Below are 25,899 nucleotides of genomic sequence, written 5' to 3'. Positions count from 1 at the left end.
TGAAATGTTCAAATTAATTTTGAACATCGAGCTTATTATTTTACAGGATACAACATATTTTTTTGACGGTTTATGCCATTCTTTACGATATCTTGAAATTATTCGTGGAAATAGTCGGAGCGTTCGGAATATCTCAGGATGCATGCGCATGAATTTCGAGCAGGCGATCGTACCAACGAGCCACCATTAAATTCGTTGAAATGAACGTTCCACACGAGCTGTAAAGACGTAGCAGCTATAAAATGTGCGTGCCGCGGCTGCAATTGCTGCATCAAACGTGAGCATTAATTTAACATACAACATCCACTTTCTAACTTGCAGTTTCTCATTCTAGCCTGCAATTCGAGCAACAAAATACCCATAGGTAGCACCTAACGCGACGTTATAGTTATAAAAAAATGAAGAGAACATAAATGAAAGAATCGCGCTAGTATCAACCAAATTTTCCACCAGAATAATACACTGATAATACATATCAGGCCTGTAAGTATGAAACCGGAATTTGCCTATAGATAGCCCTAACTGATTATGTAGTTATCACTAAACTGCGTCATTGATGCCAAAAGTCTTTGTCGACATCTCACAAACATTTTCGACTCGGAACAATACAAGTTTCATACAACAGCATAGTTTGTAATAGCGTTGAACATGTCGAATTTTGTGCCTGGAAACTACGATTTGCGGACAGCATTGATTTTCTGTTACCATTTGAAGAAAACTGCTGCAGAATCGCATCGAATGCTTGTCGAAGCTTACGGTGAGCATGCTCTTAGTAAATCACAGTGTTTTGAGTGGTTTAAAAAATTCAGAAGTGGCAATTTTGACGCGAGGAACGAAGAACGTGGAAGACCACCGAAAAAGTTTCAAGACAGAGAATTGCAAGCATCGTTGGAAGAGGATGACGCTCAAACGCAACAACAACTCGCTGATCAATTAAACGTGACACGAGAAGCCGTCTCCATACATTTGAAAGCCATGGGAATTATCCAGAAGGTGGGAAAATGGGTTCCACATGAACCGAATGAAAGACAGCAGGAAAACCGAAAAACCACTTGCGAAATGCTGCTCGCCAGATATAAAAGAAAGTCATTTCTCCACCGAATTGCGACTGGCGATGAAAAGTGGATATATTTTGAGAATCCTAAGCGTAAAAGATCATGGGTAGCTCCAGGCGAACCACCGACATCGACTACAAGACCAAATCGCTATGGACGGAAGACAATGCTCTGTGTTTGGTGGGATCAGAAGGGTATGATCTATTATGAGCTGTTAAAACCTGGCGAAACCGTTAATACTGAGCGCTACCGACAACAAATGATCGATTTGAATCAAGCTTTGCGTGAAAAACGACCAGAATATCAAAAAAGGCAACACAAAGTAATTTTGCTTCATGATAATGCACCATCGCATACAGCAAAACCGGTCAAGGAAACGATTGAAGCGGCTTACTCACCAGACTTGGCTTCGTCCGATTACTATTTATTTGCATCGATGGGACACGCACTTTCTGACCAGCACTTCACTTCTTACGAAAATGTACGAAAATGGCTCGATGACTGGTTTGCTTCAAAAGAGCGACAGTTTTTTTGGCGTGGCATCCACCAATTGCCAGACAGGTGGGAAAAATGTATAGCTAGCGATGGGCAATACTTCGAATAAAATATTTTTAATCATTTTCATACGACAAACGTGTATTTTCTATACAAAAATTCCGATTAACTTAACCCTTTTGAATAATTTCTCAATTTTTGTATTCGCGACCTTAAGACACCTACAGTTAAAGAAGGAATATCCAAATTCAGTAATAGATATAACATAAGAATTAACTACAACAAAAACCCACTAGTTACTCAATTACTTGACACGACGGATCAGATCCGCAGGCTAAAAAGACACTACCCAGCAGATTTAAACATTAGGTTCAGCTAGAACCAAACATACGATAGTCATTTATTATTCACGTTATAGTACCACGACAGAATAATTTGCTTATAATTCTCAATGAGAATTGATCGTAAATTACTTCCAAATAAAAAAAAATTTTTTTTTGTATTAAACAGTCTTTAATCTATTATATAGAATAGCAACATCGAGTGCTATCTGACCAACAATTTCAATAATTGTTTCAATTATTGCAAAATAAATAAATAAATTATTACAAGCCATCTGCAAGAATTCTAGAATTCACGAAGACAGATACCAGCATTAAATTACAGAATATTCCAAGTATCGTTTCTAATCTGCTTAAAACGGACATCAGCACCGTATTCTAAATTACCTGAAAAGTTTCTAAAATTCATAAAAGTATCCGATATTTCTCAACTTCGATTATTAAAACACCAAGACTCGAGTTTTATAATTTAAGAAAGATTCACGCGCAGTTTGCGCTTTCTAGAAATCGCTAAAAGGCAGAGTACACGGAGATTCGGATCTAACTCGTGGAAACGGGTCTTCCATAGGGAAAACGGGACAAATGGACCAGAAATTGGCGCGTTTTCCCGCGGGCTTGCGGTCCGGATCGTCGCGATATTTCAAATCCTCGTGCCACACGCGCGTGCACGCTGCATGGCGAGCCGTAAAACATAGCCAGCGTTCCTCGCGCGGATCGCGTTGTCGGGAATGCGCGGTTACATGCTACGAATGAATTACACAAGACAGACACACAGCTGTTCCAACCGTTTCTTCCACGATCAGACGCTTCCAAATAGTCCAACGTGGTTGATTTTATTAGCAACCTTCGTGTTGCTTGTTCTTCCACGAGCAAACGTTGTTCTTTTTGTCTTGTCGAAACTATAAATAAACAGCGTACCTCGGTAACTCGATTCGAACGGGAAGAGTTTAAACCTTCGAGTTGTGAAGGTTTCCATTTATCGAAGTTCTCGAGTAAGTAGGCAATTTTTACGAACGAAAGTTCGACTTACAGAGGTTTTGTTACGAGTTAAGTTTATAGATATCCAAGGACGCAGAGACACGTAAAAAATTAAAATTAAAGGTAGAAATTGTGCATATACGCTTTTTACTTTAGTAACGAAAAACGATCTGGAAGAAAGGGGATCACGATACGCGGTAACTTATAGATGCGAACCTCGATGTACAGAGCTTTTCTGCTATTTCAGTTATCTAGTCTCAATTAGTCAGTGATTTAAGTTACACGGGTAAAGTAACGCAGCTAAACGAGGAAAAAATAATCCGAGGTAGAGGAAGTTAATATTTCGACTTACAGAGATTTTCTTACAGCAGAGAAGAAGAGAACGAGTAAAATTCTAGTCTTAAGGAATTTTGTCGGATTATAGAGATTCTACCGTAACATTGAAAATATCATTCCTCTCGAAAGCACCGCCGAACGCACGTTGCTCTCGATAACCTACCGTTGATTAATAATCTTTTCATTCTAAATGATTAATATTTACGAACGAATAAGAAAAAGAAGCTCGAATGAGGTTAAAAAGAGAAATACGAAAATACCTGAAAATTCCTGTCTTTGCTCATTAACATCCCTCTATTATACTTCGAGAAAGCAACTTCTATCAACGTCAACGAACGAGCAAACGTTCCCTGACGTTTGGCTTTGTCCACGAATCTTCGTACAGCGTTCACACATCGAAACGATTTATTGCGATTTTCCTGAAAATTGTTTTACTTACTCGTAAGGAAAAGGAAAAACATGGATCGATTGCTTTCTCTCTCTCTCTCTCTTTCTCTAGCGTGGCTTTGCGTGTGTATCAAAAGCGCACATTGGTGCGCGCGAAAACCTCGCAACGAGTAAAACTCAGTCCCGTCATCACAGATTTTCCATATCGTGGACCGCTGACGGACGTAAGCGAATATTTTTGCGCGTACGCGCCAACAGCACGGCCGGATGTACATTTTGACGGACGTACGTTTTCGCCGGAAAATGAATCGGCCTCGTCGACTGTTTCCTCCGCGAGCTTTCGATCCGCTCTACCGTGTTGGTAAACGGCTCGCGAATCGCGCGAATAATTTCTCCTCTCTGGTTATAAACAGCCAAGAGAATGGATGATTGACAAGGGAAATTTCGTTTCGTACCGTTGTTGCGCTTGAGAATGGGTTTGTTTGGTGGATGAAAGTTTCTTTTGTGCAACGGAAGGTTTTGTATCGTTTGGTTTCTGAATGGGGCTGATCTTTTTTTCAGTAGCGAAGAAATGTATTGAAAGTTGGAGAATCGATGGAATTTGTAGGGATTATTCTTCTTTCTTTTTAGTTCTTTACTATAATGTCGCAACAAATTTTAAAGCTACTAGGCGATTACTATTATTGGGTTCGCAATCACTTAGTTGCCGACCCGATATATCGCATTACTATATATTACTGTACGACGTCGTAGAATATTTCTTTCTTTTATTTCTACTTAATATTGCATACCTTAGTTCCTAATATTTATTACAACTAATTATTGTTATTATATATAATTATTAGAATATATCTGACTAATATATTGATCGTAGAAGGACGTTTATCTTCTAGTATATGTTTTATAAACAGTTTAATATTAGGATTATTGCAGAGTGGCTGTTACGTTGGGGATTATTTTTTAAAGAATCGATGGAGGCAGAGGAACGATTGAAACACACGAGCTATGCAATATTTCATACGATAATCAGATCATGGAAAAATTTTTCTATAACTTTGACAGACATGAAACGGTTACAAACATTAATCTGACTACCGGTATCTTTTTTAATATCGACATATTAAACCCCTCAATTATTCGAATTTCCAACTCAACAGACTTTGCACGCACATTGTCTGGACATTAATATTATCCGAATATTCCTACAAAACTCTTCTATAAATTATATTAACTTATCTATCCCATTCCACCTAGTATCTCACTTACCTTTATCTTCATCCTCGTTTGTCGAGTCTACAAATGCGTATTATTATCAACCCACCGGACCGAATATCGCACCAATAACATATCTGAACTTTCCGCCAATAATACCGCGTGAACGTTTCCATTTAGACATAATAAAGACTCAAGCAGTCCATGTGAAAATTGCGAAAACCAACGAATGTAATATACCTAACAACTCAACAATTTCAATGCTCTTTTCTAAATTTTGTGAAATTCCTTCTAAAACCAAAAGCGATGTTTCAAAAAGCAAAGAAGAAAAAAAGAAACAAGAATGTAAATTATTCATAAATCTACGTTTCTCTTTCCTGTGTTTTATCGATAGAAACAAAGCTATGTAAGAATTTGCAACAATCGTGGAAACAACGACGTCGGTGGACTACAAAGGATTAACGAGTAGCCTTTTGCCATAGCTTGACAACGTTATCACGTGCACACATAATCGTGTATACGTGTGACGTGTTGGAAAGAGCGGAAGCGTCCAAGAAGGACACCGGAAACTCCCTTTTCGACGATGCGATGTAATGCAAAAGTTTGACAGCAGGCGAGAACTCGCCTTGCTATGCCTCCCAACTATCCCTCTAATCCGATTAATCTAGAGAAACAGAGGAACACGCGCGTGCGAGCGAGCTGCACGCTTTGCATACGTCTGCCCGAATCGATATGCATAATGCATGCACAGTAAAAGGTAGAGAGAGAGAGAGAGAGAGGAGAGAAAGGAATGGAAGGCGACGTCGATTCACCGTTGAGCAAGCAACTGTTCGGATTTCATTTTCGCGCCTATCCTATCCTGTGTCATATATATTGGCACGTGTGGCCAATAAAAATTGCCAGCGGAATTTTTCTTCGTTCGTAGTGCAGCTCCGGTAAAAAGCAACTGGAAGGTGTGTCGTTCGAACGTGACTCGAAATTGTAATATCGAAGTCGTTGAATTGGCTAATTATCTTCGTTAGTTATTTTATCTATTATTATTATTTTATTCTTAATCCTTGCCTTGCGGCTTAAGATCGTTTCACATTTACGTTCCATTTGTATACAGTATGTGCTTAAAACATAATTATATTATTATATACAATGACTTTGGTATGGTACAATTTCCTATAGTACGGAGAAGAAAATGAGTTAGAATAATGAATAACAGACGTACAATTAAGAAAAGGAAAAAGATATATATATATATATATATAAGGAATTAGTTAAATTATAATAGCACGCTACGAGTTAAATAATCGCAACGCTGATCGTCTTGACTTATGGCAAAGTCCAAAGATGAGATCGCCAAATTTACAAAATAAACGTGATCGCCAAATCTGAGATCAGTTGAGAAGATGTCAACCAGGAAGACCAAAGTATTGCCTTTAAAGAACGCGAACAAGCATTGAAATTAATCAGGTTGAAGCAACAGAGGACTGGTCGATCCGAACGTTGATGACTTCAAATGAAACAGAAATGTCAGCAAACTTTCCTCAGTATCCTCAAATGTCGGCAGATTCAATACGCGGAATACGGGAACATCGATTGTTTATGTAAATTCATAATTTTATTACCTACATACAGTCTAATTATAACATTAGAAGTAGTAAACCAATGAAAATGATTGATTTCTGATATTTCTAGTTTATAATTACCAAAAGCCATGAAATATCGAAAATGTTTTCGATAATATCAAATAGTATTTTGATACAATTAAATTGGTAATTCGCTCTTACGAAACGTTTATTTCTTTTCGTCGCATTGCTTCAATTCTATTTTAACCATGTACGACATATTTAAATATATACTTAAAGATATATTAAACATAATTTTGGTGTTAAGAGAATACACAATTCACATACTCATCCTCGTGTGTGTAGATTTTAGGTCCTACGAGTGATCAATAATTTTCAAGATATTCTATACTCGAATCTTGTAATGTCCGAAATAGTTGAAGCCGTCTGCGGTATTGTTGACCTACATCACTGAAGCGTCGATAGATGGAATGGTTGAGTATTATCACTGATTTTCAGAGCGTCGAGAGTTACACTCGTACATCGTGCATTTGTGTATAATAACTAGTCTGCAACATCTCCCTTCTCTTTGTATTTTTTTTTTCTTTTCTATAAATAGCTGGTATATGTCACATTTTTATATTCGCGATTTACTACTGCTATTTTTAAAACGCTGGATATATTGCCTTTCGACTACTAGAATATACTAAGATCAATTTGTATTCTTCTTTTGCGTTTTTGGTTAACAGAGTATATAAACTGTATAATAATAGAATATTCATCTTTTCGCGAATTTTGCAAATGTCAGATTATCTGATCTTTCGAATATTAAGAAAATAATAATACTCGCGATATAAGCAAAATAGGAAAGGGTTAAATATTGGATGAAAAAAATAGAGATATCAAGTTAGATTGCACCGATCAATAATAAAGTTCATTCGTTGTTCGAACAACGAGATGGGAGAATTTATTCGAATTCTTTCTCATTCTCTTAAATTCTACGCGATCACGAGAACAATGGTACGAAAAAATCTGTTAAAAAACGATGCGGTGAATGCGACAAACGCCGGCTTGTTTCTGCTGTAAAATAATTCAACGGGAATTCAATTCCTTTCGCCGTCCTGTGTTCTCGCATCTTTTGCTCCCTGTCGTTCTCAAATTACATCGCATTGACGTGGAATTACAACACGTGTAAAAAGCAACGGGAGGTAAAGGAAAAAAGATGCCGAGCAAACAATCAAGTTGAGCTTTCTACGGGAAAGTCACCGGGCTTTTCAACGCGAAACGTTTATCTTCGACACGGTTAACGAGCCACACTTTTCCCCGTATTAATCCATCGTAAACATCATTCTTCTTGAACCGGTCGTTTTTTTTTTCCTGCCATAAATTTCGCTAAATTCTTTTTCCTTTTTATCCGCAGTTAAATTCATCGAGGAGCAAATTGTTATTAAATTACGTCTTGCAATAAATAGATCACGTGCGACTAGTTTATTGAATTCTACTAAACATAAGAGTATAGTAATAACTTTACAAACAGTTTTTTCAACCGAGAAATTTCAAAAAAAAGATAATAAACTATATTTAGTAACAATAAAAGAAATAATAATAATATTTATAAAAACAATAACTTATGATAATTCAACTAACGGGTATCAGATATATTACATTTTCTCTAAATTTCGTTAAACTTACCACCCTTAATTTACTCAAAAACTACCCCTGTTAACTTTCTACTCTCAACTTTGAACTGTAACAGCTTGATCCATACAAACTATGAACTCAACTCTATTCTTAACTAATACACTCGCACATATTCTCCAACCATTTATCGTCGTACACGTACTCTACCTCTTTCATTCGATACTGTCATTTCTAGAAGACATTCAAACACGTTCGCACCGGGGTAGTTCACCCTTCGTTCGTGCTGCGGTCTCAAGCGCTCACTCACTCCAAACGTTCTTCCTTCGCACTTCCGATACTCTGGGGAATTTCGCGCGTGACATTGTAGCGATAGAGAGGAAATTTTCTAAAAATATATTCTAGCAATTCCTTGACAGGCACTCTTTTATAAACTAAATACATATATATATATATATATATATATATATATATATATATATATATATATACCTGGAAACGTGAGTGTATTTCGACTGTCATATTCTTCCAATAGTCGCTTCAAAATTACGATGCGATATACAATACACAGGAAATTGATGAAACGAGTGAACAAGCAGACGATGGAGATAAATTCGCGACGAAAATTTGACGCAGGGCATTTGCTCGCGTTATTTAGAAAATAACGCGCCACAGCTAGCGAATCGGTGAAAGGTTTTTGTTATCGAGGTTGAAATGTGCGTCGCTGAAAGCGCTCTATAAATAAATATTTATCGTGAGATACGTAACGAAACGTTCACGAGGCCGGATATAAATTCGACGGGAAACTCACGGTCCGGCGGAAAACTTCGATAAGCTTATCGCTATATTTACTAGCGCTGCAATAACTCTGGAAAATATGCGCGAGGCTAGAAAGGAGGAACGAAGAGAGAAGAAAGAAGGGGGTGGGAAAACAACGAAGAACTAGCCAGGGGTAAATTAACCCCGATACACACGGCCAACACTTTTCGGCTCTGTTCATTTTCGACGACGTCTACAGCGATCGTGATAAACTTTTCTCCTCTTTCTTCGATTTTTTTTAATATGCAACTTTAATATGCGTTTAGCATGGAATTTCGCGACGATGGAAACGAGTTGACTGTGAATATTTGTACATATTGAGAGATATGCATAATTTCGTGTGCTAGACTAGACTAGCCGCGTAGTAGTGACACACGTATCTGAATATGAGTGGTGTATGGAAGTTAGGTGGATATAGGATTTTGTGATAGTGATACACCTGTTTTGGTGTATATGATCTTCGTTCGGATTAGGGATTTTCTTCCAACCATCCGGACCGCTCATTTCTTCTCATTTAGGAATCCTGAAAAACCGGACTATGAGTGCCGGGGTTCGAACCTGGATCTTGAACGTTCGTAACCAATTACGCTAGCCACTGCGCTGCCATCGTCCAGCTTAGGATAGGGTCTTTGTGTAGCAAGTCACGGAACAGGAACCGTTGGAAAGTTTTGCTGTCGAGTGCCGCTATAGAAGTATGTGTGTGCACAGCGTCTCGAACACACATGAATGTAACTGTTCCATTAGCAGTATGGTATAGAAGATAGTAAAACAAAGAAAGTGTTGAGACGCGTGCAAATGTATATCGACGAAGATCCTGGAAATCGTTTATTAAATAAATCTAAAACTATTTTAATATGAATTCTAAGTGTAACCTTAGTGTTCCTTTACTTTTATTTCGGCAATTAAGATCCACAATTCTCAACAGTGAAAATTCATATTTTTGTGAATATAGCCAAATTTTGAATATAGTTTAGAAAATCGAAACCTAGGTAGGCAATTGTTTTATTTACGAAATATTATAGAAAGACTGTTATATTTTTTCGAATATCTTACGAATATCTGTGTATCATGCGTAGAGTTCTGGCGTTTTAAATTCATGAGAATTCAAACTACGTAGCGTGTAGATTTTCTCTGTGATTTGAAAATTATTCTCAAATATCATAGCAGACAGAAGACTATAAGTATCTTAAATATTCTAATCTTAGAATATGAGAAAGGTTCGTTCTAATTGCGATATAGTTTGGATTAATTTAGGTTCGTCCGACCTAGAGAAATCTCGTGCGCTTCGGGCATAATTTAAGTTTGATTTAGTCCGGTCTAGTCTTAACCGAAATTTACTTTTGCCTGATCTACTTTAGCCTAAGCTTAGTTCAATTTAGTGTAGTCTAGCCTAATCCACTCGCTCGTCCTAAGCCATGACCATTATCATAACACGAACTCGCATTAAGACAACATTATACATCTGTCTTAAATAAACTCGCAATCGCTTTTCTACACGAGTGTTGCATGCATAAAATGGCTTCTGAACTGTGTCAGTTTGTAAGATTCTTATTGGAAACTAAAAATTTCTTCTCGAATGAAAAGTTGTTCTATATACGTGTAAATCGAATTCCAAGCAAATAAGAAATTCAAAATCCACGACATTGTCCGATTCTATTTTCGTTCGACGAATCAACAGAAATTCGTTGAACTTCTGCAAATACAAATCTCTGTATTACACGATGCGAACGAAACTCGTAAGTAAATGACAATTCCTCAACGAAGAAGTTTTCCATACATCTAGAAATGAAATTTTTGGCAAATAGAAAATCGCATAAGTTCACGACATAAATAAATCACAGTTTCATCCAATAAATTAGCCAAAATTCTATGGACCACTCGGAATAAGGAATTCCACGATACACAGGAAGCTTCAAGCGAATGTAAATTTTGCAATTCATATCACGAACACGAAATTTAATCAAACGATTACTCAAACAGTCTCCTTGAACGAAGCAATCTGCTGCGAAATAGAAAATTCCTCTGCTACAAACAAAACTCTTATCAAGCAGAAACTTCACGACCCTCGTATCGAAAATTTTTTCCAACGAATCACTCAAAACAAAAGGGCGAAAGGAAGAGTTCACCGAAAGACGAACTTTCCACACACGCGAACCAAGCTCCAACTAAATTAAAACCTCACGATTCGTTCGATAAGCGAATTGAACTTTAACCAAACGAAACAATCGAAATCCATCAACTTGTCTCCCATGTTGCACACACCCAAAAATACACCATCTCATGCACACATATGCAAAAAAAAAAAGAAAAACTCTTGAATTCCAGGAGCAAACAGACGAGGCGTGTGATAGGATGGCCACGTGTCGATTTCGACTCGGGATTGGTTGACGATTGGTTGCCAACAATCCGTATTTTCCCCAGACAAATCAATTCTCTGTTATACAGTGACTCTTATTAATATTCGAACACTATGGTATTGACGTTAAACGAATAAAAGTTATGTTTCTATTAACCAGAACAAGTATTACAATTCGTTATATTAAAATGCAATTAATTCATTGATATTATTACGAACGAATATACACGGTGGTTGTAAATTCGTCGTACAATTAAAAGACCGGGCAGATAGTAGGGCGCAAAATAAGATAAAAATCAAGACATAAAATTGCTTGGGAAGCTTCATTTTCAAGAGAAGCAAGTTTGAAAACTTGCCGAGTACATGTAAATTGTTTAATTCCAATTAGACAAGAATAGACAATTGGCAGGAAATTATTCTATCGGCGAAAGTAAGTGGAAAATGTGGAATAAAGTTTCCTCGTTTAGAGACGAGTCTTGTTTTAAAGAAAATAGAGTTTGAACATGTACTTTGCCAAACAATTACACGCGTACTTGGCAAATTTTCAAACCCGATTTTCTCGAAAACGCTGCCTCGCAATTTTATTGCTCTCGACTTTCGTCTTATTTTACTTTGTCGTTTATCGTTTACGGAAATAACCCGTTAGGCTACATGGAGTTAATATACATATTTGCATATAAGAAGATAAAGCGACTGCGGTTACAACTAAAGCTAGAAAAATTCAATTTCCTGATAGTAAAAATTCGACTTTTTCATAGTAAAAGTAGATTCGAAGAATATATCAATTATGTAAAACAGAATATCAATATTAACGGCCGTATGACTTACGTCAATGCGGTAAGCAAACGCAGTTTTACGAGGTTGAACGTAGAAAATTTCATGATGCCGCAGGTTTCTCACAGGAACATTAATTTTGGAACTCTCCGCTCTTCTCCACCACCTTTCTCTCTCTCTCTTTGGGACAGTCTACGAGTTCATTAAACATTTTACGTACAAATAAAATATCGCGAAACTTTCCTCCACTTTGCAGCGTTGTAAAGCCACGATCAGACAACAGAATCGATCGATAGCCGTGGCAGCCGATATAGATATTCGTACAATTTCTATTCTTCGTATCACGAGAATTTATGACCACCGTGTATATAGAGAAAAACGCACGAGAATGAAAAAAGAGAAAATCTTGCGTAGGAGGAGCAAACAGACGGGACGCGTGACAGGGTGGCCACGTGTCGATCTCGATGCGGTGAATCGCGACGGTGGTCGCCAACAATTCGCGTGTTTTCCCGGGACAAATCAATTCTCGATAGCCGCCACCGTCGCTGCGTCAGGCTAAACTCATCCGGAAATGGAGAAGCCTCGGCGAGCCGCTTTTCCGTGTCGATTGCACTCCGCCAAATGGAAATACCTGCTCCTTCCACCAATTCTCTGTTTCTGCTCTCTGTCTTCCTCTCTTACTCTTATCGTAGGTCACCGACACGACGACAACCACGAAATTGTGTTGCCACGCTGCGGAATCGATTTATCTACATGCTATCGAAAACACTGGCAAACGTGGCCCACTGATTCTCCTCTTCCACGCTTTTCTCTGCTCCGGTTTCTCTGATCGAAAACCTCGTTCAACGATTTCTTATCGCGGACAGAAAAGCTGAGATTGTACGGAGACAGGCGCGTTTACGGTTGGTTTTTGGAAATTGGATTTCAAGTTTGAGATTGTTGTATCGGCAGATTGGTAAAGCAAAGGTGCAGGATTTTCGAGGGGACAAGAGTCTCGCTCTGCTGATGGATTTGCAGAAGCGTGAAAGGGCGGCGAGGAAAATTCGATTGCTATTCGCTTGTGTTTGAGAAAAAGGAATCTCGAATGGAATGATTTGGAGGTGTTCTTCTCCCGCGAAGCAGATGCTTGCGCGAAAGAAGCTTTTCAATTCGATGTTTTTTGTCCGTTGCTTCTACTTACATCAAATGGTTGCGCGTTCGAGGATTGCCTTTTCTTGTAATAAATTGCTTCCCGGACATTGGTTTTAGAGAATGCAGGATGAAAGAGCGAGCAGAGTATTCTTTCAGAAATTACTAAGATTCGATCGATATCTGTTCGTGTTTAACAAGTGGGAATTTTCAATGGAAAAATTTGAACGTGTTCTTGCAGCAAGCAGAGGTTCTTTTCAGGTTGCAAGTTCTTGCGTGGCTCGTTGTTTTTCTATTTGTATAAAATAGCACCACGTTCGAGGATTGCGTTCTCTTCTTATAAATTGTTTCCTGGACTGTTTTAGAAAACGTTGGATGAAAGAGTCTTTGCGATGGAATCACTGAGGTTCGATTGCTGTTTGCTCGTGTTGGAGGAAGAAGAATCTTGGATGGAAAAATTTGAAAGTATTTTTCTATGCACGGTTGTAGAAACAGTGCGTTTTGTTGATTTTAGATTCGAAGAAGCTCTTTATGGAAGAATCGGTGGAATTCGATCGTGTTTCGAGGAGCTGGAACGCCCATGCCAGTCTTGAATCGAAAAATTTCAAGCTACTTGTCCGCGTGAAAAAATATTCTTCTATTTGTACAAGGTGCCAGTTTGAAATTCCGGGATTACGTTTCCTAGAAAACAGACATTCGAAAACAGAGTTACGTTGACGTTAGTTTCGGAGAACGTAAAGCGACCGAGTGAAGAATCTCTTTGTATCTCTTTGCGGAGAAATCGGTGAAACTCGAATTGGCGTTTGATCGTGTTCCGTAAAGGTGGAATGTCAACAAATTTGAAACAAGAAGAGCCGCGAAAGCGTCCATTTTCCGCGTGAAAAGCATCCGTGTTTTGAATGGAAAAAGAATGAAGGAATCCTGAAGGCGTAACAATTAAATTCTCTCGTTAAACGATTATTGATTCTCATAAATAATATTCAAAAATGCATATGTAATTGGAAACAATCGTAAACTGTTTTCGAAAATCGAACATATGAAATGGCTGCTCTGGATAACAGTAATCTAACATCGAATAAACCAAAAATCGTGTATTAAATAAAACTCCGCTGTCCATAAATCATATTCGCCTAAACTTTTCTCGTTAAAGTCTTCGAAGCGATATTAGCCTAAGCTCTTCTATAGCCAGTCCATGGAAACTCGAGTACCTGGCTTTCAAACGCGCTTATTTCGACGATTCGCGATCAAAGAACCACGCGTTCGAATTTTCCCTCCGGAAAAAAGGGAATTTTTTCCCAAGCAGAAAAGAGGGGATGTTAAAAAGCGGTGACACAGTTTTTTCACAGAGTCCATCGGATTGAATATCAATCGGAACCGGTGAAAGGGGACTGGGATTTTTCGAAGGGCAAAAAGGGAAAACACGCGAGAGGAGAGAGAGAGAGAGAAGTTCGGTATGGAGAAGCATTCGAGTCGGATATGAAAGTGGCGATAAATCGAGCATGAAGAATTCAAGGCAGCGTAATAAACACGATAGGATTGTCGCGGAAAACGGGGTAAGAGTCGCAGTTTTGCTGAAACTACGCTGGCCTGGCGAGAATTTGAAAGGCTGTAGGCGATTTCCAAGCTCGTAAGAGCACAAAGGAGAGATACACACGGTTTATTGGATCCCAGGGCTCATCTTGTCCGTAGAATGAGAAAGTAGCGACATGGCGGGTCCATGAAACGATGCCATCTCGGGACTTAATCCTTCGAATTCTGTCGTAAAATTGTTGGCCATCCAGCTATTGCGCCGTAAAAATTAAAGCGAAGTAAGAAATCGCAGGGAGCGTTTCCTTTTTATATAACATCGCGGAGAAGAATTTCGCGACCAAGTTTCTCTTCCAAGCAAACCTCCTGTGCGATCGATCGGGAAAAGCACGTTTCATTGATCATCGCGAAGATTGCAAATCTGAAATTCTTCGAATTTTTCATTACGTTTCACATTACGCTGTATCACTGCGATTCCTTCTTCGACGCGTACCTAATAAACGTACCGCCCATCTTTTATATTTTACGACACACCCTATCAAACGAATCTGCGAGAGAAACAACGTCGAAAGATAAAGAAAGACGGTTCTTCGAGACGAAGGTGTTTCGTGAAATTGAAAAGAGCGGTAATCGCACTCCGCTGTTAAAATTTTGTTTCGTACCGCGCTATATCCCTGGAAATTTCTTCTGAAACGCGCACCTAACGATCCTTCTCGGTTCACGTTCCATCCATCTTCGACGTTTTACAATACGGTCTGCTACCAAACGACTCTCGAAGAAAAACAATCTCGGAAGGTAAAGAGATGGGATCTTCAAGGGAAAATATATTTGAGAAAATTCGCGATTAAACCGCGGGTGCATAGAACTCGAAGAATCTCTTGGGGACGTTCGCCGCGGGAGACAGAAGGAAATTCCCTGGCGAAGAATATTCGACGTCAGGACAACCGGGAGGATTATAATGTCGTGGCAAAGGGAGCACGGTCGATCGTTGGGAACGCAGCAATTTGTAGTTTGCGTCCGGGACCGTGAAAGCGGATTTACCTTTATTAGAGGAAACGTCGTGGTATGGCCGTGATCTTCCGCGTCTTTGTTCTTCTACGCTGTCCATCGACTAAGATTCCGTACGCAAAATGTCACTGCAAAAACCTTGTTTCCTCGTGAAGCAAGAGGAGACAAGAAACGACTGGCACCATGTTTTACGAACAATTCAGCACAGCTCGTTACTACAAGATATTATTCTTGGTTTATCAGAGGTTTATTCGTTGTATTAGAATTTTATTAACGTAGTCAAGATAGAAAGCTTGGCAATTATTAGAACGATTAAAATAAGAAATTTACGATTTTTCATTGCAATTTTGTGTAATAGATTTCTGTGTTTTTGGAGATTTCACACGATAGCGAAGAAATATTTTCTCATCTTTTCTTTTCTCTTTGTTCGTAAGATAATCTCGTTACGATTCAAAAGAACTTGCTGTTACGTACGCAATAGCAGGAGAACGATGGTTGTTCACGATGGAAACTTGGAAAAGTACTCACCTGAAACAGAGGGCGAAAAGAAAGTTATTATTGGTCGAAATGCGATTTTAATATTTCTTACAATTTCGTCTTAAATTAACGTTTCTATTCTATTTCACTAGTCTTTTCACTCTTATATTTATTTCTATTATAAATATAGAAAACAATTTCTAACAAACAAACTATCCCTATCTGCTTGAATTATTCGACAAAAGCTCTCTACCTCTAAAATACAAAAGGAAGAAAACAATACGTTATTTGACAAAAACACAAAGCTCTTTCGTCGAGATAACTATAAACGATCCATTCAACCTGCGACCCTTGTTCGAACCCAAAATTTCCAACAAGCTTTGATCCTGGCCATCTTGCAACGTCTCGTCAGTCCTTCGAAAGCTTCCAAGCTCGTTACACGCCTCCTTTGATCAGTCCTGAAACCCTTTTTCCTCTGTCTCTTTGAACCCGGTCAGATCATTCGGCAGTAAACCGGTGTCGCTGACAAACCCAAGCTAAAACCTGCAACGCCGTGTCTCCTGTTTCGTCCTTTGCTTCTATGAAATTTCGCGGACGAAGGCCATTTACGCTTGTCCCTATTCTGTTTCGTAGGGCTTGGATCGTAGTTCGTGATACCGAAGGCAGAATTCTGACGCAGTTAGCCTTCGGGACGTCTCCAAGTAGAGAGCACAACGTCCTCGTCTTATTGGACACAGCCACCACTGTAGGGCGAATCGACTTTCGATCGAAAGGACCCTCTCGGTCGATCGGAACATCCAATTCGCGACAGTTACTGTGTCGTAATAAGATTGTCCGCCTCAATTTCGTCGAGTCGACTTCGCAAACTCGAGATGACACGGCGAAATTGCTCCTACGTTGTTTCGCCCCCGCGTTTCCACTTGCCTCTCGCTGTTTTGTTTTCCTTATAGGGAAAGTTTTTAGCCTATACCTGGTCGTTTCCATTCAATGGACGAGAGGTGGTTATAACGTGTAGGCGTACTTAATAAAGTAACGAGTAGATGAATTTGTAATAGTCAGGTATATTAAAATAAGTACAGACATAATGTATGTTACGACCGGTGACTCTTTACGTTCGAGGTGACCACCAGCTGTGCACATAGAATCGAGCGGATCGCGATAATCCTAAGGAATTGTCATAGATCGAGGCTTTTTGATTTACCGTTAAGACCATCAATTGGTATAAAATATCTGCGAGTCAAGAGGTTCCTTATGGTTACTGCTCCATCAGATAAAAATTGGGCAAACGTGAGTTTTCCCATGTTTCCCGGAATTTCACCTGCAAGGTGGGACGATCACCACCGAGTAAGAGGTTTCCTTTGCAACAGAATCGTCACCGGACTTCACTAGTTCATCGACTTTAGAACAGTCAACATCTCTTTACCGGGTTTCCATTCTTCAATCATTCATCTACTTAACTTATACCGTACGCACCAGCGTAACTATCTTTTCTACAAAGTTGTTGGAAATACATACTATCTTTGAACTGTTAATCAAGCATTATACTCGTTACACCACCTCTATTATCCTAATCGAAATGTGGGATCGAACAGTTCGTGACGTCGATTGTCTAAGCGTAACGGGAATTCCCGTTGACGCGCTTCCTCGCGATCGCGTCTCTCGCGTATGCGGGTTTTAATCGTCGCTCGCTCAGTGCTACTATACCAATCGAAGAAAGGGTAATAATAAGATAAAGAGCACGTTCCTACATTTATAACAACGGACGTTACCACAAGAAACAGCAATAGCAAGCTATCCAAAGTTCTTTAGCTTCTAGACCTTGTAACCTAAAACACAGTTAGTGTTCCGAGGCACGATATTGTGGATCTGTCGGTTTTGAATTTTTCCTTTCAACTTGAAACTTTTTCCACGACTATGGGCCATTACAGATGTTTAGCACTGCTGTTTATATGCGGGTTCGTACGAGCCGGAATGAAAATTGTGTTCCAACGGATGTTACCGAAATAAAGTAGCTTAAATGTTCGTTGAAATGAAATAACGTAGATGTTAAGGTTATTGGATGTATGTGAATACACAGGAACGCGTGGATAAATTGTAAGGTAGAAAATATATATATTTTTGAATGTTAAAGTGTAAGTACAAAGTTCGGAACACAATATGAGCTGGTCCAGATCCGCACGCTAGCAGCGTTACCCTATGACTGAAAAACCCTGAAGCCAACGTTGCATGTGTACCGTTTATGGTTTGCCTTCGACGCAGTCTTTTGTCTATGCGTTGTCGATGGCTTCAGTGTTTGAGAAAACTAAAGACCAGATGTAGAGTTTCCTTAGAAGTGGCGACCACTTCAACAGTAAATAATCGTTAAAATAAAATAGCGCAAGTACAGTTGGAATATTTGATGTTAGTACGCGATTTTATGATGTATTATACTTTTATGCGTACTTTTATACTTGGATGAATTCTATTTATTTGGCCAAAGTTGGTGTATGATCGAACCAACTCCGAATCAACTTCTGCCGGTTGAATACATTTAGACGAACCTGAGGATCGCTCTGTAAGAGAGCTTTCTTTTATCCGTCGGTATATATTTTCGCTATATTTTCCTCTATGTTCTTTCTTAAACATTTCTGTAATTTATAACTAGCATTTGCCAAGACCGGACTAATAATAAATATCGCTTAAAGAATGAATCGTTGGCCGTAAATTTTCGTTAGCCGAACAATTAAAAGGGAGAAGCGGGATGATTTAAACGGCGTTTAAGTGGTAGCCAGCGCCTTCGCCAACGTTGTCGGAGCGTTTCGATGTTTTCAGAGAATTTCCCCCGAGAAATTCGCAAAAGAACGCAGCTACTACGCAGCAGCTTCTGGTAATCCAAGTGCGAAAGCTGCAAACTATATTTCTCCACCTCCCCATCCCCCATACAACTGTAACGAAACTCTTTACGAATTTTCTTCACTTGGAATAACTTTCATGAAAAAGTACGTTGTGTCTTGCTACGCGAAACGATCAAATTTTCACTGCACGAAACGAGGAACGCGAAACTTCAAATTTTCGAATGTTCGAATTAAAAATGGTCATCTCCTAACGGTAAATACAATAAATTGGAATTATTAGAAGAAAATAATTCTATAAACAGTTGAGGAGTTTTAAAAGATTGTTCATTTTTTCAATTAGAACTTTGTTTTCGTTATTGTAACTTTAGCTATAGCAAATTCGATGAAACAGCTATTACACAGCGCAGCTTTCATATCGCTATAAAAATTTCCTCCGAGTAAAGATCTTCTCTGTTTCTTTTTCGAAACTTTTTCTATCCAGATTTCTTTAGACATTTTCAGTTGCTTCGTTTTTCCATTGGGTCATCCCATAAGTACTGCCAGTTGAGTTTCGAACAACGAAACTCGTTACGGTTCAACTTTCGCAGAAGAGACATAGAAAACTTCATCGAAAAACTGGAAACAATTGTTGAAAATTGGAGAAGATACGTTAGCGACTAATCGTCGATATACAATCGTTTACTTCGAGAGAAAACACATGACGAACACAGATCGAACGATCTAATGCTGCAAGCCTCGACGTACAAACGTAAGAATTACAATTTCAATCTGTAATTCGCTTACTCTCGCGAAACATTCGACAATTCGCCTTGAGACTTGCTGAGAAATGCTAAAATTACTAAAAATCTATAGAATTACGAATACAACGATGAAAATTAAGAACCGTATTATCAGAGTAGAATTAAAAACAACTGTAACACCATAGAGCTATTATTCAGTTCACGGGAGCACCCGTGAACGACGCAGGCTCTTTCCCTACCCAGCCGTTAATTTATTCGTTCGCGTGGAAAAGCGATATACGGCGGCACGATACAGATCGTTGACTTCTTTCTCCTTTTTTATCCTCTCTCTTCCTCTGCCTTTTTCCTCGCTAGCAATCGCTGCGACCAAACGCGGAGCGCGGCTTATTCGTGCGCGAGACACAATATGAAATATGAATGAAATACGCCGGCGCTGATAAGACTGGCTAAGTGCAGTCTGAGATTTAAAGTGTAGCAATTCTGGGCGAGCAGCGATCTCGCGTCTCGATAAAACGAAGCCCTGGCTCTGATAACGCGAAGGAAGTGCGCTACGCGACGAGACACCGGCAACCAAAGAGACCAAAAGATACGATAAAACGAAAGGAATAATCGCGAATGAAATTTCCTGACTGTGCTTGGCAATTCTTGCTTCTGTTTTTGATCGCGCGATAGAATTTTGATTCATTGTACGCGAAGATCGTTGATAAAAATGTGCAGCGAGGACTTTGTTTCTATGGGTTTTATTTTCGCGTTATTTTCTGATTAAATAGGAGAATCGCAGCTAGTTAGCTGTTTTCGACGAGTATACTCGTCATGCAGAAATGGCGATAAAATTAAAAAATAAGACAGTAATTTCGTTACGACTTAATTCTATATCGTAGCAGCCACGTATACTCGATGTGTTTGACGAGTATACTCGACATCGCTTACGTTTTGCGACACACTTTTTAGGTGCACACTTTTTAAAGAGATCGCGTCAGCTAACTTAAGGTTAATATGGTATAATCGAAAGTGAAAATAATTTGATAGGTTTTAGAAAGTAAATATTTAAAGAATGGCGTAGATACGTTGAAGAAGATTTCTGAGAGGGGAGATATAATTTGTTGATATTTTAATATTACGACATGTAGTACTTTGAAAATATTGTTGCAGAGGATGTAAAAATACATGTTCAGCTTAAAAATCAAATAAAAGGACACCGTGAAATTGGACATTTCATATGCTACAACCTAATATTTATTCAAGTTCTAAAAGAATTTGTTATAAATTTTCAAGTTTTTACGCGTACGTGCATCAACGTGAAAATTAATGCGTTTAGCCGGAATATTTTAAGGTTTCCGTATACGTTGCGTCGCTTTGCAAAAATCGTTGTAACTTTTCAAATATATCTTTTCATGAAATTTAAAGACGACTTTTCGATAGTAACTTTATTTTACAATTAATTTACAAGATACGTTGCTCCATTCAAAATAAGTTTCATTTAAATTCAATTAAATAAACGTTACGATTGAATTTTTTATTTTAAATAAAGCGTGTGTATTCTGCGATATTACAATGCTCGTAATTTTTTATTATGCGATATTTTTCGAAGCGTGTACATCTGTGAAAAGCTACATTGCAATGTTTGCAGATGTAAATCGTTGTGTCGCGTTTATTATATTTACTGCACACGCGGCACCGTTTCTATGGCTGGCGTATTTTTCCACTACTTTTCATTCTTCCTACTATATGTTTTTTCGCGTCTTGCATAAAACTACATGTCGAGTATAATTACAGATTCAGTTTAACTACGGTTAAAACTATCATTTCTTTAATCTAATCGATAAGAAATACCAAAATACCATTAGATTTATAAACTGGCGAAATTTAAGAAACAGTAGGTAAAACCCTATTTATGTCTCTGGCATTTCGCGAGCAGTCGACAAAAATCATGCTTTTACGAAATTTCGTTTTAGACCACATTTCTTCGGACGTTGACGCGTTAATGTCTGGAAGCATATAGATTCTTCCATTCAAATTAATTTTACTCTCAGTTTCTACAAACGTTTCTTCGATTCGTTTCGTCAACAGCTTTCTTTCATCCTATTAAATTGCTGTTGGCAACTAAGTGATTGCGGATTTTGTCAATACCACCTAATGACAAAATCCGCAATCACTTAGTTGTCAACCCAATATTTTTCTAGTAAAAACGCACAGTTTCCCGACAATAGTTCCATCAAATATCCTCTTGGAAACGAAGCGAGCAAATTTCCTATTGCTCCAGAGATACATCGGTACTAAACAAAAAGGAAGAAAAATAAAAATAAAAGACAAAAGGCAAGATTAGATCGAAGAAGCTAAGAAGGAAAGTGTAAAGAAGCATATCGCATTTTCGCTTTGACGCGCTTGTTGCAATCTCCTTACAAATGGAATCCCGTGACTCGCGTAACATCAGAACGTACCGCGTATAATGAATTAAAAATAGAGCAGAGAGCGAGGCAGATAGAAAACCGGAATCCACGGAATCCCAGGAGTAATCAAAGGGACTCGATCCTGTCTTGCGACTGTACAAACGAACGACGTGGATGAAATTTAAACGACCCGCACAGACTGCAGATTCCGCGTGTCTGCACCCAAGCATCGTCGTATTCGTCGTCTTCGTCCTCGGTGCACCCAACGGTGCACCCTGCTTACAATTAAACAAAAACTACCTCCGGTGCGACTTGACGCGTGCTAAACGAGTTTTTCTTCACCCTTGTCTACAAAACAAAGGAGGGAAGACACGCTTACGTACGCGTTGCAAGTAACGACAGGAAGAATCTTTCGCAGAATATTACTGACGACAATAGTTTGGCAATTTGACAGTTCAAAAGAAAAAGAAAAAAAAAAAAGAAAAGAAAATTGAGATTTAGTGCAGGATTCGGATCGCAAAATTTTTAATTTGAACGTGTTCTTTCGGAGTTATTTTGGATGATGTTGAAGTTGATTAGATGTATGCGAACAAAAGAACGCGTGGATAAATTGTAAGGTAGAAAATATACTTTAAATACTCAAGTGTAAATACGAGTCGGAATATAATTGAGCTGGTCCAGATCCGCACGCTAGCAGTGTTATGACTATGACTGAAAACCCTGAAGCCATCGTCGCCTGTCTACAGTTTATGGTCTGCCTTCGTCCCGGTCTTTTGTCTATCGCTGTTGATGGCCTCAGTGCTTGAGAAAACTAAAAGATCAGATGTAGAGTTTTTTTTAGAAGTGGTGACCGCTTCAACAGATGACAAAATGCTAAAGCTGAAAATGAAGATCGTTTTTCAACGGATTAAGAATGGGAAAAGTTGTCCATTTGGCCGACAAGGTCTTAACCTTGGAAATTTGTGTAAGAGCGTGATCATACAGAAGATACTAAGTGGCAAGACAAGTAATGAAACGACCAATGCCGATTTTACCGCTTATTGCTCTCTGTATGATTATGGGCTAACCGGATACCTCAGCCGGCGCGTCCGGATAATAAAAAATGATGCAAAGCTAATGCGATACTTAAGATCGAAACGCATACAGAGTAAGCCATACGTACGGTAGGTCAAGAGCCGGAAATTCTAAAAAAGAAACTGTCAAAATCCACGAGGGCATAACGCATCAACAGGTTGACCAGGATTTTTTACGCCTTATTCCCGGGGAAAACGACTCTTATTTTCGGCTTCAGCGACCTCAAAAATCCCTACAGAGCGGCATTCTAGCCGAATATTTTGCGGTCTGGACGTTATGCTAGGGGCAAAATTTGAAACTTTGCAGAAACGAGGATACGAGTAAAAAAAAAGTAGAAACTCGGTAAAAAATTTCTTCGCCTACTAAATACTATAGAAATACTTCCTATATATTATAATTTAATTAACATTTTTCATATTACGTGCATTCTCTGTATTTCTGCGCTTTTAAATCTTCCCATAAATGCATAAAAATCAGCAGTTTGCTAATATCAATTTTTATTTCAACCAACCGGTTCCTAGAAATAATTTGCTCGCTGTGACAAACAATAGTTTCGTTATTAACGTATTACTGCACGAAATTAAAAGATTATTAAATTTTGCACGAAAAAATGTCGCACAACGATCTACCTGAGTCCCCTTTAAAAGGTAGAGCCTCTATCTTCACGGTCCCTGAACTGAATTTTTTTAAACAGTCTTTTACATTCTAAAATGGCATGGAGAACTGAAGTTGCCTTTTTCTTTCTCAAATCTTGCAAATTCGAACGCGATTAGGCGGAACTGTAGAATATTTAGCAAGTCCACTAGAACAGCAAGGAAACACATATTAATGGTGTAAAGATTCGCGATGAAGCAAGAGTATCTGGAATTTATTGCTCCTTTGTTCTTCCGGGAACAGCGAGATGAATATTGATATAGAGTGGGAATGGCGGGGAATTAAATTTTAAGCTTCTTCCGAGCGAGGTTGAGCGAACGATTTAAATGGATTTGTAATTGGGGCGTTAGGAAGACAGAGTTGTGGTGAATGGCGAGACTCGCCAGGGATTTTGTCAGATATTCAAACAGTATCACAGGAAAATTGAGTTTCTTAAGCAAAAAATCTACAAAGATACGATAACGCGTTTATATTTCATTTGGAATCTTCTGAAGTTCGAAGATAGCATAAAAGTATCGTTATCGATATACGATATATACACTTGCGCATATGCTATGAATTGGCGGGAAAAACTTGAAGACGCCTAACACGGCTACATCTGTCCAATCTTTCTGAACACATAATTCGTTCTTCCATTAAGCCAACAAAATTTTAATACAAACCGTGTGGAGGATGGTTGTGTGGTTTGTTGTTCGAATAACGAGATATCTCATTGTTGAAACCATCAAGTGTATTTAAAATAATAAATAATATAGTACCGGGAGGATACTACTTAATAATAATGATGGTTTATTTGCAAAGAATGGATTGATACAGATGTTGATTAGACAGGAAACGATGGTTATTTAACATGAACTAATCGCAATAACGTACTATACTTTATACAATTCAATAATTAATTTGCAACTCTCGTCACAACGGATTCAACGCTCTCTCTCTCTCTCTCCCTCTCTCTCACGCGGACCATGCTATCTCGACAACGCAAGTCGCAGTCTCTGACTTCTTCACTGACACTTTTCCTTTTTTTCTTTCTTTATTTGCGTTTATTTTACAACCAATTCTCGTTAGGGAATTTTATGTAAATTTATGTGACGTGGTACTATGACACGATTAATAAGTGTTTATAAATATGTATGATTCTATTTGAATCTAGTGCTTAGGTCTAAGTTCACTGACACTGACTGTTTTTTTTTTTTTTTTTTTTTTATTGATTATTTGGTAAATTTTTACAATTTGTCCAGAAGGACATTTGGTAAAATATTATAGCTTAGAGAATAAAAGAATAAAAAAATAAAAAAAAATAAAAAAATAAATAAAAATAAATAAAATATAGCATGTGGATGGTTACCCCCAGCGGGGTTCCATCTTCTAGGTTTCCTATTGCATCTCTATTTCGAGGTCTGCGGGATGCTTCCTCTTCAGCCTTCTTTCTATTTTGGTTTTATTTGTTTCAGCAGCCAGCTGGTTTGGGTGTGCTGCAAGTCTTTCTGACACTGACTGTAAATTCGTCTTCCTGCCTTAGCATCCCTTTTGTCTCTTTGTATTAGTTTTACCACGCACGTGTTATGCAACCGCTTGTGGCCAGAGTCAAGTAGGCCATTTTTCTACGAAACTCTTCAGCTAAAGGACCGACGACACATTGACGGGCCTATCGGCACCTCGGCTCGCGACAATGTTTATGGTTTACCCGATATTTTTTAGGGCTTTTGTCCACGATACTACAATAAATAAATACAAATAATGTTCGCAAAGACGCTCGTACTAACAAATTCAGTGTATAAGTCGCTAATAAGATCGATGTTAACTGGTATTGATTCGCACGACTGACTGACTTCTGGAGAACATGGTCGTCTATTTATACTAGTCGAGGAAGTACCGGAAAATTCAAATTCGTCTTCGTTTGACGGTTGCACGTAGCGGCGACATTGTTTTGCACGGAGTTTGTTTATTATTATATTATGTATGTTAACGATATTGATACTCCGAGTCGAAACAACAACATGATTTGAATTGTCCTCTATCTCATGTACCGCTACAACCGTAAAGAGCAGAAAAAAAGCAGATTTAATTATTTTTCTAACAAGTAAAATTAAAACGTATCTGTTATACCCAACACACGT

General features: G+C 38.5%; 2 protein-coding genes across 2 annotated transcripts in view; both read right to left on the bottom strand.

Annotated features, from left to right (window-relative positions):
- Positions 1–24,550, bottom strand: part of LOC139990206 (uncharacterized) — a 145,639-nt gene extending 121,089 nt beyond the window's left edge. The window contains exon 1 of the mRNA XM_072009284.1: positions 24,544–24,550. The gene's annotated coding sequence lies outside the window, so the exon portion shown is untranslated. The remainder of the gene's footprint in view (positions 1–24,543) is intronic.
- The window catches only part of Cow (Proteoglycan Cow), a 227,279-nt gene that overhangs the window by 106,415 nt on the left and 94,965 nt on the right, over positions 1–25,899 (bottom strand). The gene's annotated exons all lie outside the window — the stretch shown is intronic.

Source organism: Bombus fervidus, chromosome 8 (genome assembly GCF_041682495.2).
Source record: "Bombus fervidus isolate BK054 chromosome 8, iyBomFerv1, whole genome shotgun sequence".
NCBI classification, from domain to species: Eukaryota; Metazoa; Arthropoda; class Insecta; order Hymenoptera; family Apidae; genus Bombus; species Bombus fervidus.
The sequence above is the reverse complement of the archived record's forward strand: the minus strand, read 5'-3'. Positions and strand labels throughout refer to the sequence as shown.